Here is a 15,465-nt window from a genome sequence, read left to right as displayed (position 1 = left end):
AAACGAAAATAAAACACCTTATCAGTTATCACGTCTTCGCAATTGTTACTTGATTTGAGCCCTCCAATAACTCTATGAAACAGCTGAGAGAGGCACTATGCCCCATTTTACAGATAGTGCAGCTGAAGCCCAAGGGCACACAGCTAGTGAGTAGTGAAAATTAAAAATCCCAATCCCGTCCCTTACTTTATATTCAACTCAAGGAAGGATGACAGAGAGACGCAAAGAGCGTTTTGAGGATATAAGGCAATGGGGTTAGCTATAGTGCAAAAGAGCTTTCGTGAGTGGACTAGGGAAAGATCCTTATTCAGCTGGAAGGAGTTAACAGCAGGGAGGGCACAGTATTCCTCTCCCGAACCCAAGCAGCTGGAGGAGTCAGCAGTACCATCCGCCAGCCCTGGAAGCTAGGGAACCCCCCCCCCCCAGCATCCCCCAACCTCCCCTCAACCCCCAGGCCCGCGGAAGAGACGGGTGTTAGGGTCAGGTGTCTAAAATGACGTTAAGGATGACATGTTAGCAAGGGCCTGTCTCTCTGTTGCTCTGACAACAGGAGCTTGACTACTGGGCCTTGCAGGGTTGGCTGAGGCGAGTCCTTCGTTAACTCTAAATTAGGGAAGGACTTTTACCGGGTGGGTGTGTGCGCGCGCGTGCGCGCGGTAAAATAAAGACGGGAAAGGTATGTTCAGGACTCTAGCTCATTCTCGCAACACGTTAGCTACACCTGCGCAATTTTAAAAGACTCGATGCGTAGGCCATGCCCCAGACCAATTAAATCAGAATCTCTAGGCTTCAATATCTGTTTAAGTCTTCGCCGATGACTCCAATTGCAGTCCAAGTTGTAAACCCCGCTATTAAAAGGCAGGCGGAATCCTAGCGACCTTCCCAAGATGGCGGCTACCTTACGGCTTCCGCCTTTACGAGCGCCGGCAGGGGGCGGGCTTCCCAAGGAGCGCATGCGTGTAGTTCTCTTCGCTCCCAGCTACCTCCTCCTCGCTCCCCCGCCTCCATTTTGTTCGCGGACGCTGGGGACGGTGGGAGCAGATCCATTTCCGGGTTGGCAAAAGGGGCGGCGGCGGCGAGAGAGGGAGATTGCCGGGGAGCGAGCAGGACGGGACGAAGCCGGAGCGGAGGTGGGGGAAGATTCGCTCCCGGGGCTGCTGCGGCTAGGTCGGAAAGAGGCAGAGGAGACTGGGTACGTCGCTGAGGTGATCTGTGGACCTGAGTGGGAGGGAGAGCCGCGGGAGGGGGGATTGGGGCGGGGCTTGAAGAGAGAGGGTATATTGGGGGAGGGGCCTGAGGGAGCGAGGGGTCCTAGGGGGCGGGGTCTGAAGGGTGAATGGAACGGGGGGGCTGGGTCTGAAGAGCCTGGAGTAGGGCTTGGGGAATCTAAGTGGGGAGGAGTGGTCGGGAATTGGTGTGGGGAGAGCCCTGACTGAAAATGGGAAGAAAGGTTATTGAAAGACAGGAAATAAGGGATCCTGAAGGGTTGGGTAAGGTGAGTAAGACGGCAACTCAAGAGTGAGGGACAAGTGACCGTGCGCAAAAAGGGAGATGGGGAGGGAGGACCTGTTGTGGACAGGTAATTAACAGGATGCTCTGAGTGAGGAGGCCCCTGTGACATTTTGGGGATTGAGTTGAGTGAAAACCAATGGCTCAGAGGATGATTCGGGGAAACTGCTTACCGTTGAGGGAATCCAGAGAGCCGTTGGTTGAGAAGGAATCAGAGTTGAGTTAAAGGTTGGATTGAGAAGTGCTGAGTTGCTCACGGGAGCAGCCTAGAGTTGAGGGTTCAGATTGGAGTGGTGTGAAGTGAGGGCAGATGGATATCTTCAAGTCTTCGAGGTGGGCAGTGTGTGGTGTTGAGTTACTGACCAAGAGGAAAATTCTTAGAACACACGGGTGAGGAGCTGGAGGAAGTTGGTGTGTGCTGGAATTCATATTTTTAAAGGGATTTGAACAATCTGTTACTGCTTTGGACTCCCTCCCCCCACCCCCACCCCCAGGAACCACCAGCTTCTTCATGGTGTTATTTTTGCCTTACTGTTTTTTGGATGACTTACTGAAAGTTTTTACTAACCTTTTTCTCCTCTTACAAACCAAAAGAGAACCTCAGGGAATAAGGACTGTTCTAGCATACCTATGGATTTACTGAGTAACTTTGAGGCAAGTCATTAAACTGTCTCTCTCTCTCTTTTTTTCCCCTCTTTGAAAGACAGGATTGGTTCCTCTCTGCCTCTAAAAGATTGTGTTAACTAAATGGGATCTTTGAAGTGGTTGCAAAGAAGTAATCTTTGAGAATATGATTGACGTATTGATATTTAGAAGACGTGTGTTTCTCAATTTCTTCTCAGTCTTGCTGCATATGTTCTGCCAGGGAATAGATGATTTTTGATTTTTTTTTTTTAAAGATTTTTTTTTTTTTTAAAGATTTTTTTATTTATTTATTTGACAGAGAGAAATCACAAGTAGATGGAGAGGCAGGCAGAGAGAGAGAGAGGGAAGCAGGCTCCCTGCTGAGCAGAGAGCCCGATGCGGGACTCGATCCCAGGACCCTGAGATCATGACCTGAGCCGAAGGCAGCGGCTTAACCCACTGAGCCACCCAGGCGCCCTTTTTTAAAGATTTTATTTATTTATTTGTTAGAGAGACACAGCGAGAGAGGGAACACAAGCAGGGGGAGTGAGAGAGGGAGAAGCAGGCCCCCTGCCGAGCAAGGAGCCGAATGTGGGGCTCAATCCCAGGACCCTGGAATCATGACCTGAGTGGAAGGTAGACGCTTAACAACTGAGCCACCCAGGCATCTCTAGATGATTTTTGATTTGATACATGTTCAGTTTTTTTTTTTTTTTTTTTTAAAGATTTTATTTATTTATTTATTTGACAGAGAGAAATCACAAGTAGATGGAGAGGCAGGTAGAGAGAGAGAGAGGGAAGCAGGCTCCCTGCTGAGCAGAGAGCCCGATGCGGGCCTCGATCCCAGGACCCTGAGATCATGACCTGAGCCGAAGGCAGCGGCTTAACCCACTGAGCCACCCAGGCGCCCTGATACATGTTCAGTTTTGTAACTTTTCTCAATGTCAACTTTTAGTAGCCCCGAATTTCATATTATTATGTTACATTGTATTGACTCTCATTCAGATGGAGATAGGCAAGTTAGAGCTGGCACTGAATGAGGTTAATTGATGTGAGAGAATGCAGTGTTTGATTTTACTTTTGCCAAACACTAACTTTTCTCATGAACCCTGAGAAGTCACTGAATAATCATATTCTAGACATACTCACTGAAAAATTGTATTCTAGAAAAATCATATTCAAGACACTGAAAAATCATATTCTACATATTCTAATTCTTTTTCTTTGGCCCAGGCACATTGGCCTCATTGCCAGGTGGTGGGGAGCAGTGTGTTTGTGGATAGTTTTAGCTTCTTTATTATTATTATTTTTTAAGATTTTATTTATTTATTTGACTGAGATCACAAGTAGGCAGAGAGGCAGGAGAGAGACGGGGATGGCGGGGGAGCAGGCTCCCCACTAAGCAGAGAGCCCAGTGCTGGGCTCGATCCCAGGACCGTGAGATCATGACCCAAACCAAAGGCAGAGGCTTAACCCACTGAGCCACCCAGGCTCCCTAGCTTCTTTATTGTTAATATTTTGAAATCTTGACTATTCCAACTTTCTCTTTGGGCATAATATTCTAAACACTTTGCCTGTAGGTGGACTTATTTAATTTAGCTTAGAAGAAGTGTTCCTGAAAGTCTTGGCATATCTGAGATCTGACGTGGATTTGCTTAGGAGGGGGCAGTTTCCAGTTCTACCTCATACTTGATATGAGAGTAGTGTTTACTTCAGTTGGTACTGATTAGTTATGTGATGTCAGCACAAACTGGAAATGCAGGGGAAGGTGGAAGGTGGTGAGAACAGTGGATTTTCCAAGTTTTATTAATGGCTTTTAAGAGGGAAGAGAGAAGCCCTGTTCCTCTTGAAGAGAAATTTGTCAGAGGTTCTTTCTTGACCTCTTCTTTGGGAGAGTAACGTAGTGTACTTGAGTCTGTTTTTCTCTTGCTCTGAAGTGATTCTGAAAATCATGGGCTGCTGGTTCAGACTGTTTGAACAAACCCTAGTCTTCCTCCTAACCCCAGCAAGAGCAGGAAGGGCTTCAGGCTATAGAATATGTACTATATACTTATTTGGGGGTTAAAACCTGCTTAATATTTTGCTGTTATTCAGCCACAGGATCTCTTTTTGGTTTATTTTTCAGAGGGTTTGGAAATAAGTTATGGGGGCTCAGAGGTCTGGGCAGGGTTTTGGCTTAGCCTACTTCTTTAACATAGGATTTTCCATTTTTCCTATCCTGTCACGTTTTTCCATTGATCTATTTGAGCCAGTCCTAGGTGGAAAATGGCAAATTACTATTTCCCCCCTCCTTTTTAGCCTCTGCTGGACATGTTGTCTCTGTCACAGTTTGATACCTCCAAAGTGAAAGGATTCTTGACTGCTTCAAATAGGGAGGGTGACAGAAGCTGAGCCGGGTTTTCTGGGCAAGAGAATGAATTCTGTCAGAGCAAAGAATAGTTGGAGAGACACAAACTGGGACCTTAAGCTGTGACTAACATTTTGGCAACATGCTTCCCTTTGCCAAATAACTTCTTTTCTTCTCGAGTGTGATTGTTGATCTCCTTCTCAAAGTAGTCTCTTGTTGCTACTGTTCTCCACACTGCTCTGGAGCAGAAGTTGGCAGAGTTCCGGTTGACCGTCTCTTGAGGGATATGCCCCGGATTAGAGTAGATGGGGTGTTCCATGTCAAAATGAGGTTCTTTGGCAGATCCTGAGGGCTGCTGTGCAAGGGAATAGAGGCAGTACTCTTTTCTGAGTGTTCTTGCACCCCTTTATGCTTTTTCTAAATTCAAACCTGTTTCTTATTCATCTGCTGATTAAATGCAGAGTCCTTGCCTTTGCCTAGCTTTCAAAGTCCATGGCATTGAGGAAAAGAGAAAGAAAGAATTTCCCACTTTTTTTTGTTCCACTCTCACTCCCAAGCCTTTTAGCCTAGGGAGCCACAGGCTAAACTCATGAGCACTTATTGGTAGTATTATAGAGGGGCATTTTATTGTGTTTTTTATTTTTAGAGAGAGAGTATACATGAGTGGGGAGGGGTAGAGGGAGAAAATCAAGCAGGCTCCACACAGAGCTCCAGACCCAATGCAGGGCTCGATTTCACAGGCTTGAGATCATGACCTGAGCCAAAATCAAGAGTCGAACACTTAACTGGCTGAGTGGTCCAGGGGGTATTTTGAAATGCTGAATAGAACTTTACGGAGATGGGTACCTAGGTGGCTCAGTCAGTTTAGTATCCAACTTTTAATTGCAGGATTGTGAGTTCTAGCCTTGCGTTGGGCTCTGTGCTGGGTATCGAGCCTATTTTAAAGAAAGAAAACTTTATGGAGAAAAACAGTGTTAGGAGGGAAAACAGGTGATTCATTTGCTAGTGTCTGTGTCAGTCTTAGATCTCTTAAGATTTTGGCTTAACATGCAGAAAGAGCATTTGGAGGCAAGTAAGTTATCGAATTTGAAAGGCAGGAATTGGCTCCTAATTTGCCATATAACATGGCAAAGTTATGAGAATTTAGAATGGCTATACTAAGTACTTGGTTCTACTTAGTAAATGCCTTTTCAGTGTGTTCTACTTAATAAATTTTTGTTTTTTAAGGGATAATTAGTTGAAGATAATTTTGTCTCCAGTAGGTCTTGGGATGGATTATGAAGATCATTTCTTGCAGTGGCCCTTGTAACATTGGAGATAACCCCAAAACAAAGCTCTCTGGAGGCTCTGGATTCAGCTTCCTCCTGTCATCGTTAGCCCAGAGTATTCTGTTCTCCATATTCGGGTTTGGGAAACGAACAGGTTCAGATCCAAAGGTTTTGACTCTGATCCAGGGCTTTGACTGTGGTAACAAACAGGATTATTTGGAGTTGTGTTTAATCTTGTCTCAGATATTTCTTTACTGAAGAATGTCTTGAAGTTTGGCAAGTCTGTCTATCTGAGGAATGTATATTGATTTCCTCACCTTTCTTACAATTGGTTTTCAAATAAATTTTTAGTTTTTTGAACTTTGTGGATTCAGATTAAGCTCCATTTAGATTTTGAGGCCCTCTCTGAAAATAATTTAGTTTTAGTCAGTGTTTATGATACTTCTTCAGTACAATTCATCGACCTACTTTCTAAGCTTATAAAAATGCTGAATTCAATAAACCATTTTTTTCTCCCAGTAATCCCCTCTGACTATGAAAACATTCTCCATATGTCCAGATTGGGACAATTTAGTTGCAAAAAAAAGGTGGAAATTTTCTTCTGAAGTGGTATCTAGTATGGGACAGGTTATCTGAGATTTGTGGATAAGTGAGTTTTCCTTCTATTTCCCCCTCCTAGTCGGTGCTCAGCTAGCAGGTGGGATCACAACGTCATTTAAACTCCATCACTGTCTTAGAAATAAGGATAGGACTATCTTCAACAAATTTTATTTATTTATTGTACAAAAAGCTTAATTTTATTTTTAGTAATGTCTATACCTAACGTGGGCTTAAACTCGTGACCCTGAGATTAAGAGTAGTGCACCTTTACCAACTGAGCCAGCCAAGGTGCCCCTGGCAAATTTTATTTTTTAAGTGGATAATACATTTACATGGTTCAGAATTTGAAAGTTAAAGCAAGCATACTGAATAGTCCATCTTTTCTGCTTGTGTATTCATCAGTCCAGTTTGTCTTCTTAGGGACAGCTGATGTGTTCAGTTTCTTAAGATCTTTTCCAGATAATATGTTCATATAAAGTATATATATGTGTGTGTGTACACATTTTTTGCTTTTCCTTATAAACAAATGTAGCATACTGTTAGTACTACTTGCATTTTTTAAAAACTTGCTTTGACAGTCATTCCATATAAGCAGTAAGGAGATTTTGGCACCTGCCCTAAATTGGTAGACATTTTAAATATTGCCAGTCTTATACTATTACCAATTATGCTCCAGTGAATGACCATATATATTTGGCCCTTAGCATGAGTGACTGTATCTGTAGGGTAAATTATAAGTAGAATTGCCAAAGCTGATGTGTTTTTAGCCCTGTTACTCATTTATTTGCAAAGAATTTTTGAGTTCTACTTTGTGGCAAGCATTGTGCTTCATCAGTGAGCAGAACTGACTCAGCCCTTGCACTCGTGCAGCTGTATGGTCTGGTGGGGAAGACGTCCATTAAACAATAATTAATTACTGCTGCTGTAAATCCTGTGGAAACAGCTAATGGGAAGCCTAATGAGGCTGATTGAGAAACAGGGCAATGAGGGAATGTCCTTAAGGAATTGACATTTAAGGCGGAAACCTAAATTAAGGGGGGCAGACCAAAGAGTGTTGCAGATGGAGAGCATGGCATAGGTGAAGGTCCAGAGGAGGGAAAGAACATGGCTGTTTTGAAGAATTGAAGGAAGTAAGTGCCAGTGTGTCTGGAGCTTGGGGAGCGAGAAGTAGAGAGGTAGGAGGTAAGGCTTCAGGGTTGTGAGGTCTCCAAAAAAACCATGTAAAAGTGAAATTTGAACCAGTCTTTACAGGAGAGATTTTTTTTGTTAATATTAACATATAATGTGTTACTGGTTTTAGGGGCACATGTCTGTGTTTCATTAGTCTTAACTCAATACACAACGCTCACCACAACGCATACCCTCCCCATTGTCCATCACCCGGCCATTCCATCCTCCCACCTCCCTCCCCTCCAGCAACCCTTAGTTTGTTTCGGGAGATTAAGAGTCTCTAATGGGGGCGCCTGGGTGGCTCAGTGGATTAAGCCGCTGCCTTTGGCTCAGGTCATGATCTCAGGGTCCTGGGATCGAGTCCCGCGCATCAGGCTCTCTGCTCAGCAGGGAGCCTGCTTCCCTCTCTCTCTCTGGCTGCCTCTCTGTCTACTTGTGATTTCTCTCTGTCAAATAAATAAATCTTTAAAAAAAAAAAAAAAAAAAGAGTCTCTAATGGTTTGTAGGAGGGATATTTTTTGTCAGGTTTTTTCACAGATACTAGTTTACTAGTGTTAATTCTGAAATCATCAGTATCATAAATCTGATGCCTGTACAATGGAACTTTTTTTTTTTTAAGATTTTATTTGACAGTGAGAGAGATCACAAGTAGGCAGAGAGGCAGGGGGAAGCAGGCTCCCCACTGAGCAGAGAGCCTGATGTGGGGCTTGATCCCAGGACCCTGAAATCATGACCTGAGCCGAAAGCAGTGACTTAACCCACTGAGCCACCCAGGTGCCCCACAATGGAACATTTTTCAGAACTTTTTTGGGGTGGCTAGGTGATGGACATTGGGGAGGGTATGTACTATGGTGAGCGCTGTGAATTGTGTTAGACTGATGAGTCACCTGTACCTCTGAAACCAATAATATATTATATATTAATTAAAAATAAAATAAATGGAGGGGGAGGAAAGAACTTTTTTGAATAAAGGCTATTTTATTTATTTTTGAAGATTTTATTGATTTATTTGACAGTGATCCCAAGTAGGCAGGCAGGTGGGGGTTGGGGGTGCAGGCTCCCCACTGAGTGGAGAGCCTGATGCAGGGCTTGATCCTGGGATCATGACCTGAGCTGAAAGCAGAGGCTTTTTGACCCACTGCCCCAAGTGGGTTTAACCACTTTAACCCAGGCGCCTTTAACCCAGGTGTCCCAAGGCTATTCTTTTTTTTTTTTAAGATTTTATTTATTTATCAGAGGGAGAGAGGGGGAGAGAGCGAGCACAGGCAGACAGAATGGCAGGCAGATGCAGAGGGAGAAGCAGGCTCCCCGCTGAGCAAGGAGCCCAATGTGGGACTCGATCCCAGAACGCTGGGATCATGACCTGAGCAGCTGCCCAACCAACTGAGCCACCCAGGCGTCCCCCAAGGCTATTCTTTTAGTCTTGATTTCTTCTAGATCCAGCAAATTAAATTTGCATGGCTGGGTTAAATCTTAAAATTTTAAGAATCTTCGAAATTGGTTTGGAAGTTAGTGATTATTGGGGAACCACTCTGAGATTCTGGGAGATGATGAGTCTATGGCCATACTACCCTGACCACACCCAGTCTTGTCAGATTATGGGGGATGATGAGATGGTTAGTTTGCCAGACCTGCTATTTAGGAAGAGAAAACCTATTTACATCTTGAGAATATTGACTGTTTTTTGTAAGCCTCATACGGCTACAGAGAGAGCACAGATGTTCTCATTATGAACTGGTGACTATAATACTCTGTTGTACTCGTCATCTAGGCCATATGTCTTAACATGATGCATAACTCTTGTTGGGCATGCAAATGAATCAGTAGTCCAAAGGCCATTATAACTCTGAATATATGAAAGCATTTTTATCTGCAAGTGCATTGACTTTTGTTCAGAAATCATAGTACTCTTGCTCAAAGCCCAGATAGCCCTGTTCGATTTAGTACCTTTCTTGTGTAATTGGATCAGCTTGCCCTGTTTTCATAACTTAAAGTAGAATCTTGGTTCAGCAGCCCAACACTAGTGAGCAAGGAATGAAAATGTGCAAATTTTTCTAGCATTTCAGCAAGAAGCATCTTTGTATCTGCTGGCTTAAGGGCATTAGAGCAGGAGAAGAGACTCCTCAACAATGAAAGTGACAGCTTTGTTATTAGATTATCTGTGGTGAATTGGGACTTAATATATTATCTTTGAAATGAGGTGTGACACTTCTCTCCATGTGAAGTCTGGATCAACGTTTTATGGAGCATCTGTTTAAGTTTTCTTTCAGGACTTTTCTAATGGAGACTGTCATCACTGGATTTGCCTTACTTCTGACTGTTGTCCATATAGGCTTTTCCACTTGTCTGTCTGGGATGTGCGGAATGAAGGCTGGCACATGGAAGCTGAGGCCTGGTCACGTAAGACCTGACTGTGCTACAGTGAGAAGAGCTGTTTTATGTCATCATTAACTCGGTTTCAGCCTCCCTTGTAAGCAGCCTTGTAATCTAATTAACAGTTTCTTTAAAACAAATGATTTCTTAGAACTTCTAAAGATTTTTTTTTTAAAGATTTTATTTATTTGACAGAGAGATCACAAGTAGGCAGAGAGGCACGCAGAGAGAGAGGTGCAAGCAGGCTCCCTGCTCCCTGCTGAGCAGAGAGCCCGATGTGGGGCTCGATCCCAGGATGTCCTGGCCGAAGGTAAAGGCTCAATCCAATGAGCCATCCAGGTGCCCCCTTCTAAAGATGTTTTGACCACAGATGTTGGTTGTTTTTGTTTTTCAGTTAGTTGTGTTAAATTGAAAACAAAACCTAAAAAAGGAGCTAAGGTAATTGATTTTAAGGTCTGTCTCTCTGTTTTTGTGCCTACCTTTGAAGTTAATTTTGGTCACAATTTGTTATAGTGGCCTGGAAGTTCCTCACATATCTGACATGTGGTAGAGTAAACTCTGGTGGTGAATGTTGTTAGGTGACACCATGCTGTGGCAGAGATTGAGGTCACATTAGGCACCCTGCTTTCATTAGAGTTAGAGTTGAATTGGAGGCGCAGGTTTCAGAATTAAGCATAATGGCCTTTTAATTATTTTGGTTGGTTTGGGATTTTCTGCTGTTCTTAGTTACACTGGTAACAGATCCAGTACAGACATTATGTTTTGGAATTGTGGTCAGTCTGAGGTTTGGTTTTGCTTATACAGTGTTAGGATTTTGGGGGTTTTAGTAATTAAATGTTTGGATTTTTTAATTTTCACAGTAAGAATACATAATTTAAACAGTCAATAGTACTAGGAGACAGATTAAGAGAAAAAAATAGCTGCTCCATCTTTCCTTAATTGTCCCGTTACTTTTAGTACTTTTTTTTCTAATGCATATTATTTCCATATTTTTACATAGTATGCTTATACTATACTTATACAGTTATGCTTATATTGTTATTTCTTGGTCTTTCCAGTCTTAGGTATTATCTGTTGAATTTCTACTATGGAAGATGATTTGGCATTTTTTTAAAAAAGATTTTTTTATAAAGATTAATGTATGTATTTATTTTTTATATAGCAAGGGAGGGCACACATGTGTAAGTCATGGGGGAAGGGCAGAGGGAGAGTGGGAGAAGCAGACTCCATATTGAGTGTGGAGCTCAACACAGGGCTTGATCCCATGACCCGTGAGATCATGACTCAAGCTGAAATCAAGAGAGGGTGCCTGACAGAGCCACCCAGGTGCCACAAAGATTTTTTTATTTTTAAGTAATCTCTACACCCAGTGTGAGGCTCAGACTCAACCCTGAGATCAATAGTCACATGCTTTACCAACTGAGCCAGCCAGGTGCGCCTGATTTTGCATGCTTACACTCAACCCTTCCTGCTGTCCTCCTAATACAGATCCATCACAGTTTTGATTAAATCAACATTTTGTATGTTTTCATTTTTATTTTTTTATTTTTTAAATATTTTATTTATTTATTTGACAGAGATCACAAGAAGGCAGAGAGGCAGGCAGAGAGAGAGAGGAGGAAGCAGGCTCCCCACGGAGCAGAGAGCCTGATACGGGGCTCGATCCCAGGACCCTGGGATCATGACCTGAGCTGAAGGCAGAGGCTTTAACTCACTGAGCCACCCAGGCGCCCCTGTTTTTATATTATATATCAGAGTTCAGTCAGAGAAACAAACCATTATTTTTTTTTTAAGATTTTATTTATTTATTTGACAGCGAGAGATCGCAAGTAGGCAGAGAGGCAGGCAGAGAGAGAATAGGAACCACGCTCCCTGCAGAGCAGAGAGAGCCCGATGTGGGACTTGATCCCAGGACCCTGAGATCATGACCTGAGGCAGAAGCCTCAGTCAGAGGCTCAACCCACTGAGCCACCCAGGTGCCCAAAACAAACCATTCTTGATATTTCAAAGAGGATATTAGATGCTGACAAAAGGTCATGGGAACACCACCTTGCAGGGATTCTAAGAAACTGCTGGTATAAATAATCTTGGCTGTCCAGGCACCTGGGTGGCTCAGTCAGTTAAGCGTCTGCCTTCGGCTCAGGTCATGATCCTAGCATCCTGGGATCAAGCCCCGAGTCGGAATCCCTACTCAGCAGGAAGCCTGCTTCTCCCTCTCCCAGTCACCCTGTTTGTGTTCCCTCTCTCACTGTGTCTCTCTCTGTCAAATAAATAAAATAAAATCTTAAAAAAAAAAAATGTAGTCTTGGCTGTCTTAAATACCAGAGTAGGCAATATGTAGAATATTGGAAACTTGCAAAACCACGTATCTGTCATCTGCTAGAGACCACGCATTTGCTTATAGCTGCTAGAAGAGCGATAATGGCACATACCTTTCTTACATCTTCTAGGTCTTGAGTGAGTGACTCTGTACTGATGGAATTTAAACTACAACCTCATTGACACAGCATTCTGGGAAATGTAGTTTTCCAGGTTTTCGGTCTCCCCTTCTGTCCCCATGAGCCAGAAGGGGGGGTAGAGATAAATGTAGCCTAAAGAAGAAAAATTAACTGTGATTATACACTGATTATACTATATTTCCTTATATATTTTTCTTTTAAATAATCATTCTCATTCTTTTTTTTCTTCCTTCCTTCTGCTTGATTTATTATCAATCACTAATTCATCCCTAAACTCGACAAAAGTATAAATCTTTTCAGTACAAATACTTTAATGGAGCTTCTTTGGGAGGCTTTATGAAAAGGTTCCATTGGAGGGGGCATTTTGGGGGCCTTGCATGTTTTGCCTGCACGCTGGTTGGACGTTTGACTAGATATAAAATGTTATATTGGTGATGGCATTTCTTTGGAAATTTTAAGCCTCGTTTTGTGGTCTTCTAACTTTTAATAGTCATATTGTGAAGTCTGATTTTATTCTGATTCTGGATTCTTTGTATGGAATTTGTTTTTTCTTTGAAAGATTTTAGGGTGTTGTCTTTACCCCAGGTATTCTGAAATAGAATGATATGTGACTGTGTACTTTTGTGTGACTATTCTAAAATTCATCCGGCTTGGCATTCAGTGGGACTTTTAGTCTGAAGCTTATTTTGATTTTCTTGTGTTATATTTTTGATAATGTATTTTTTTGATGGTTCTCTCCTTTGTCTTTCTGGGAACCCTTGTTATCCAGATGGTGAAATTCCTACACTGGTCCTCTTGATTTTGTTTTTTTCCCCCTCATGATTTTGTCCTTTTTTTTCCCCCCCTCATTCCGTTTTCAGATATTCTGAGCTTTTTCTTCTAGCTCTTCTGTTTCTTCTAGCTCTTCTTTTAATATTTGCTATCAATGTTTTAAATTTCCAGGAGCTCTTTTTGTTCTCAGAACTTTAAGATTTTTACACGTTGTTAGAAATTGTTTTGTTTACTTTGATTCCTGTCTTTCCTGTTAGAGATTTTCTTCAAATGTCTGGTAATTTTTGGCGGTTTACTTTTAGGAATGAGGCACTCATAAGCTCTGAGTGTGGAGCCCTGGCTCATCAAGTGGTAGGCATCACTGTAGGGTGTACTGGCAGCTGGTCATTCTCCCTGGAGAGGACTCCTCCAGTCTCCTGCCTAGAGAAGACAAGCCCAGCAGCAGGTGTTTTGGAGCCAAATGGGGGAACAGAGCTGGGGAGGGAAGAGGTCTCATCAGTGAGTAGATAGAGTTACTCGATCTCCCTATTTTCAGTATGATTCTCCTGCCCTAGGCTGTAACTGCTCACTTGGTTCAGAGGTCCTCTGCCTGGCAGCATGGGCAAGGGGAAGAGGGGATCTCTTTCTTGTATAAACTTTCATCAGTTCTCCTGTTTTAGCCCCTCCAACCACCCTTTGTTCAGAGGTACCAGGTGCCTTCAGTTTCTGAGTTTTTTCTGAGTTTCTGTGGTGGGAATTTACCTTGTGCTGGAAGCGTTTAACTTTTTCCTTTCTGTGAGGTTACTTGTCACCAGTGCATGTGCCTTCCAGCTTTCCAAAATTTTGTTGACATCTTTCTGCCGTTGCGTCCTTTTCCCCCTCCCTCCCTCCTTCTTTGTTTCTTTTTCTTTTTTTCTCTCTTTCTTTCTTTTTAAGGCTTATGCCTTTAAAAACCTCCCTTTGCTGTCATTTTAATGGTGTTTCATGAGGGAACACTGATAAATGCCTGCCACACGTTTATGTTTAACCAGTATGTTCATCAGCTTTTTCTTGCTGCTCTCCATTCAGTCACAGTAGCCTGGGTGTAATTGAGTACTAATACTCCTTCAGAACAATGTTTTTCAGACTTCCCTAACACCAAGAATTACTTAAGGTGCTTGTTGAATATACAGGTCTCTCTGCTGGAAGATTTCTGATTTTAGTAGTTCTGGATTAGGGCCTAGGCAAGCGTGTTTGTTTTAAAGAGATGCCCTAAGATGTGTCTTATCTTCAGGCAAGTTTGGAAACTCTGTTTTAGAAAGGTTTTCTAAATCTTTATTGCTCCCAAGTCTCTAAGGCAAACTCCTCAGGCTTCAACTAATATTGCTTTTGTATTCAGAATGTGTTTTAGTCTGTCTGGCTTTGGTCTGGATTTCTAAGTTAGAGTGTGTGTCCTTCATCTGATTAACTGCCCTATTCTCTGGTTAAATGCTGGCTGATGGTAATAACGTTGGCCTTATGTGACTTCTTTTTTTTTTTTTAGCCACCATTTCTAGACCCATTGTGTGGTTGTGTCGTTCCTGGCCTGTGTGGGTGGAGAGGAAATATTAGTTATGAACATTGAGCTACTCTCTGCATCATTTCACCGTCCAAATCCAAGAATCTGGTAAATTTTTTTTTGTGAAGTGGAAAATTGACTCAGGCTTTGAAAACAGTTGTACTAATTATCTGCCTTGGATTTATGCAGCATCATTTTTGGAGATCTTAAAGGTGTGATTTGAAGTTTGTTTTTAACTTCCATAATATGAAAGGGCACATTCTCTTCTCCTTTTTGTATTATGGATCCCTAAGGCCTGGAAAAGCAGAATGGTGTACCTTTTACTACCCGTCTGTAAGGCATCTGGAAATGAGGTGTTCGCAGCTTCTCCTTGGTTGCTTTGTGTTGTGTGGCAGTCAGGAACCAAATAGTACATGTCTTATGTTGTAGAGGCCAAGTGTAGGCTCCTAGTTCTTAGTTCTTGGAAATCTTGTGGCTGTTACTAGCTAAAATGTAGCCTGAGGAAGTCATGTTGGCTCTGACATAGAGCTGATTTCCATTCTAAGGCAAACAGCTCCATAGAAACAGCTCTTAATATGTTTTTGTAAGTTCCTTTGAAACAGTTTTGGTGAATGAAGTCACAAAAACAGTGAGAAATCTAAAGTGTTACTGTCTCACAGAGTATTGATTACTCTCCATGTTATGAAGTATTCCTTTGAACTGTTGCTGATTTACTGCAGTTGACTGTTTCTGTACACCTTTCCCCACCTTTCCAATACTTTAGTGTTTTCAGGTTAACAGGATTTTCTCTTTGCTTAGAGGGGTGTAATAGGGGCTGGTGATGTTTGG

The 15,465-nt window shown here is 42.6% G+C and overlaps 1 protein-coding gene across 3 annotated transcripts in view; it reads left to right on the top strand.

The window, feature by feature from the left end:
• The first annotated feature begins 998 nt into the window (after window positions 1-998).
• WIPF2 (WAS/WASL interacting protein family member 2) overlaps window positions 999-15,465 on the top strand; it is a 50,517-nt gene continuing 36,050 nt past the window's right edge. Inside the window, exons 1-2 of one of the 3 annotated variants that reach the window (XM_059149570.1) lie at window positions 999-1,192; window positions 14,623-14,745. The gene's annotated coding sequence lies outside the window, so the exon portion shown is untranslated. Of the gene's footprint in view, window positions 1,193-1,375; window positions 1,496-14,622; window positions 14,746-15,465 lie in introns of those variants that run through there. The other 2 variants (XM_059149569.1, XM_059149572.1) reach the window with 2 other exon arrangements.

Source organism: Mustela lutreola, chromosome 15 (genome assembly GCF_030435805.1).
Source record: "Mustela lutreola isolate mMusLut2 chromosome 15, mMusLut2.pri, whole genome shotgun sequence".
NCBI lineage: Eukaryota > Metazoa > Chordata > Mammalia > Carnivora > Mustelidae > Mustela > Mustela lutreola.
Note: the sequence above shows the minus strand (reverse complement) of the source record. Positions and strands in the feature narration are given on the sequence as shown.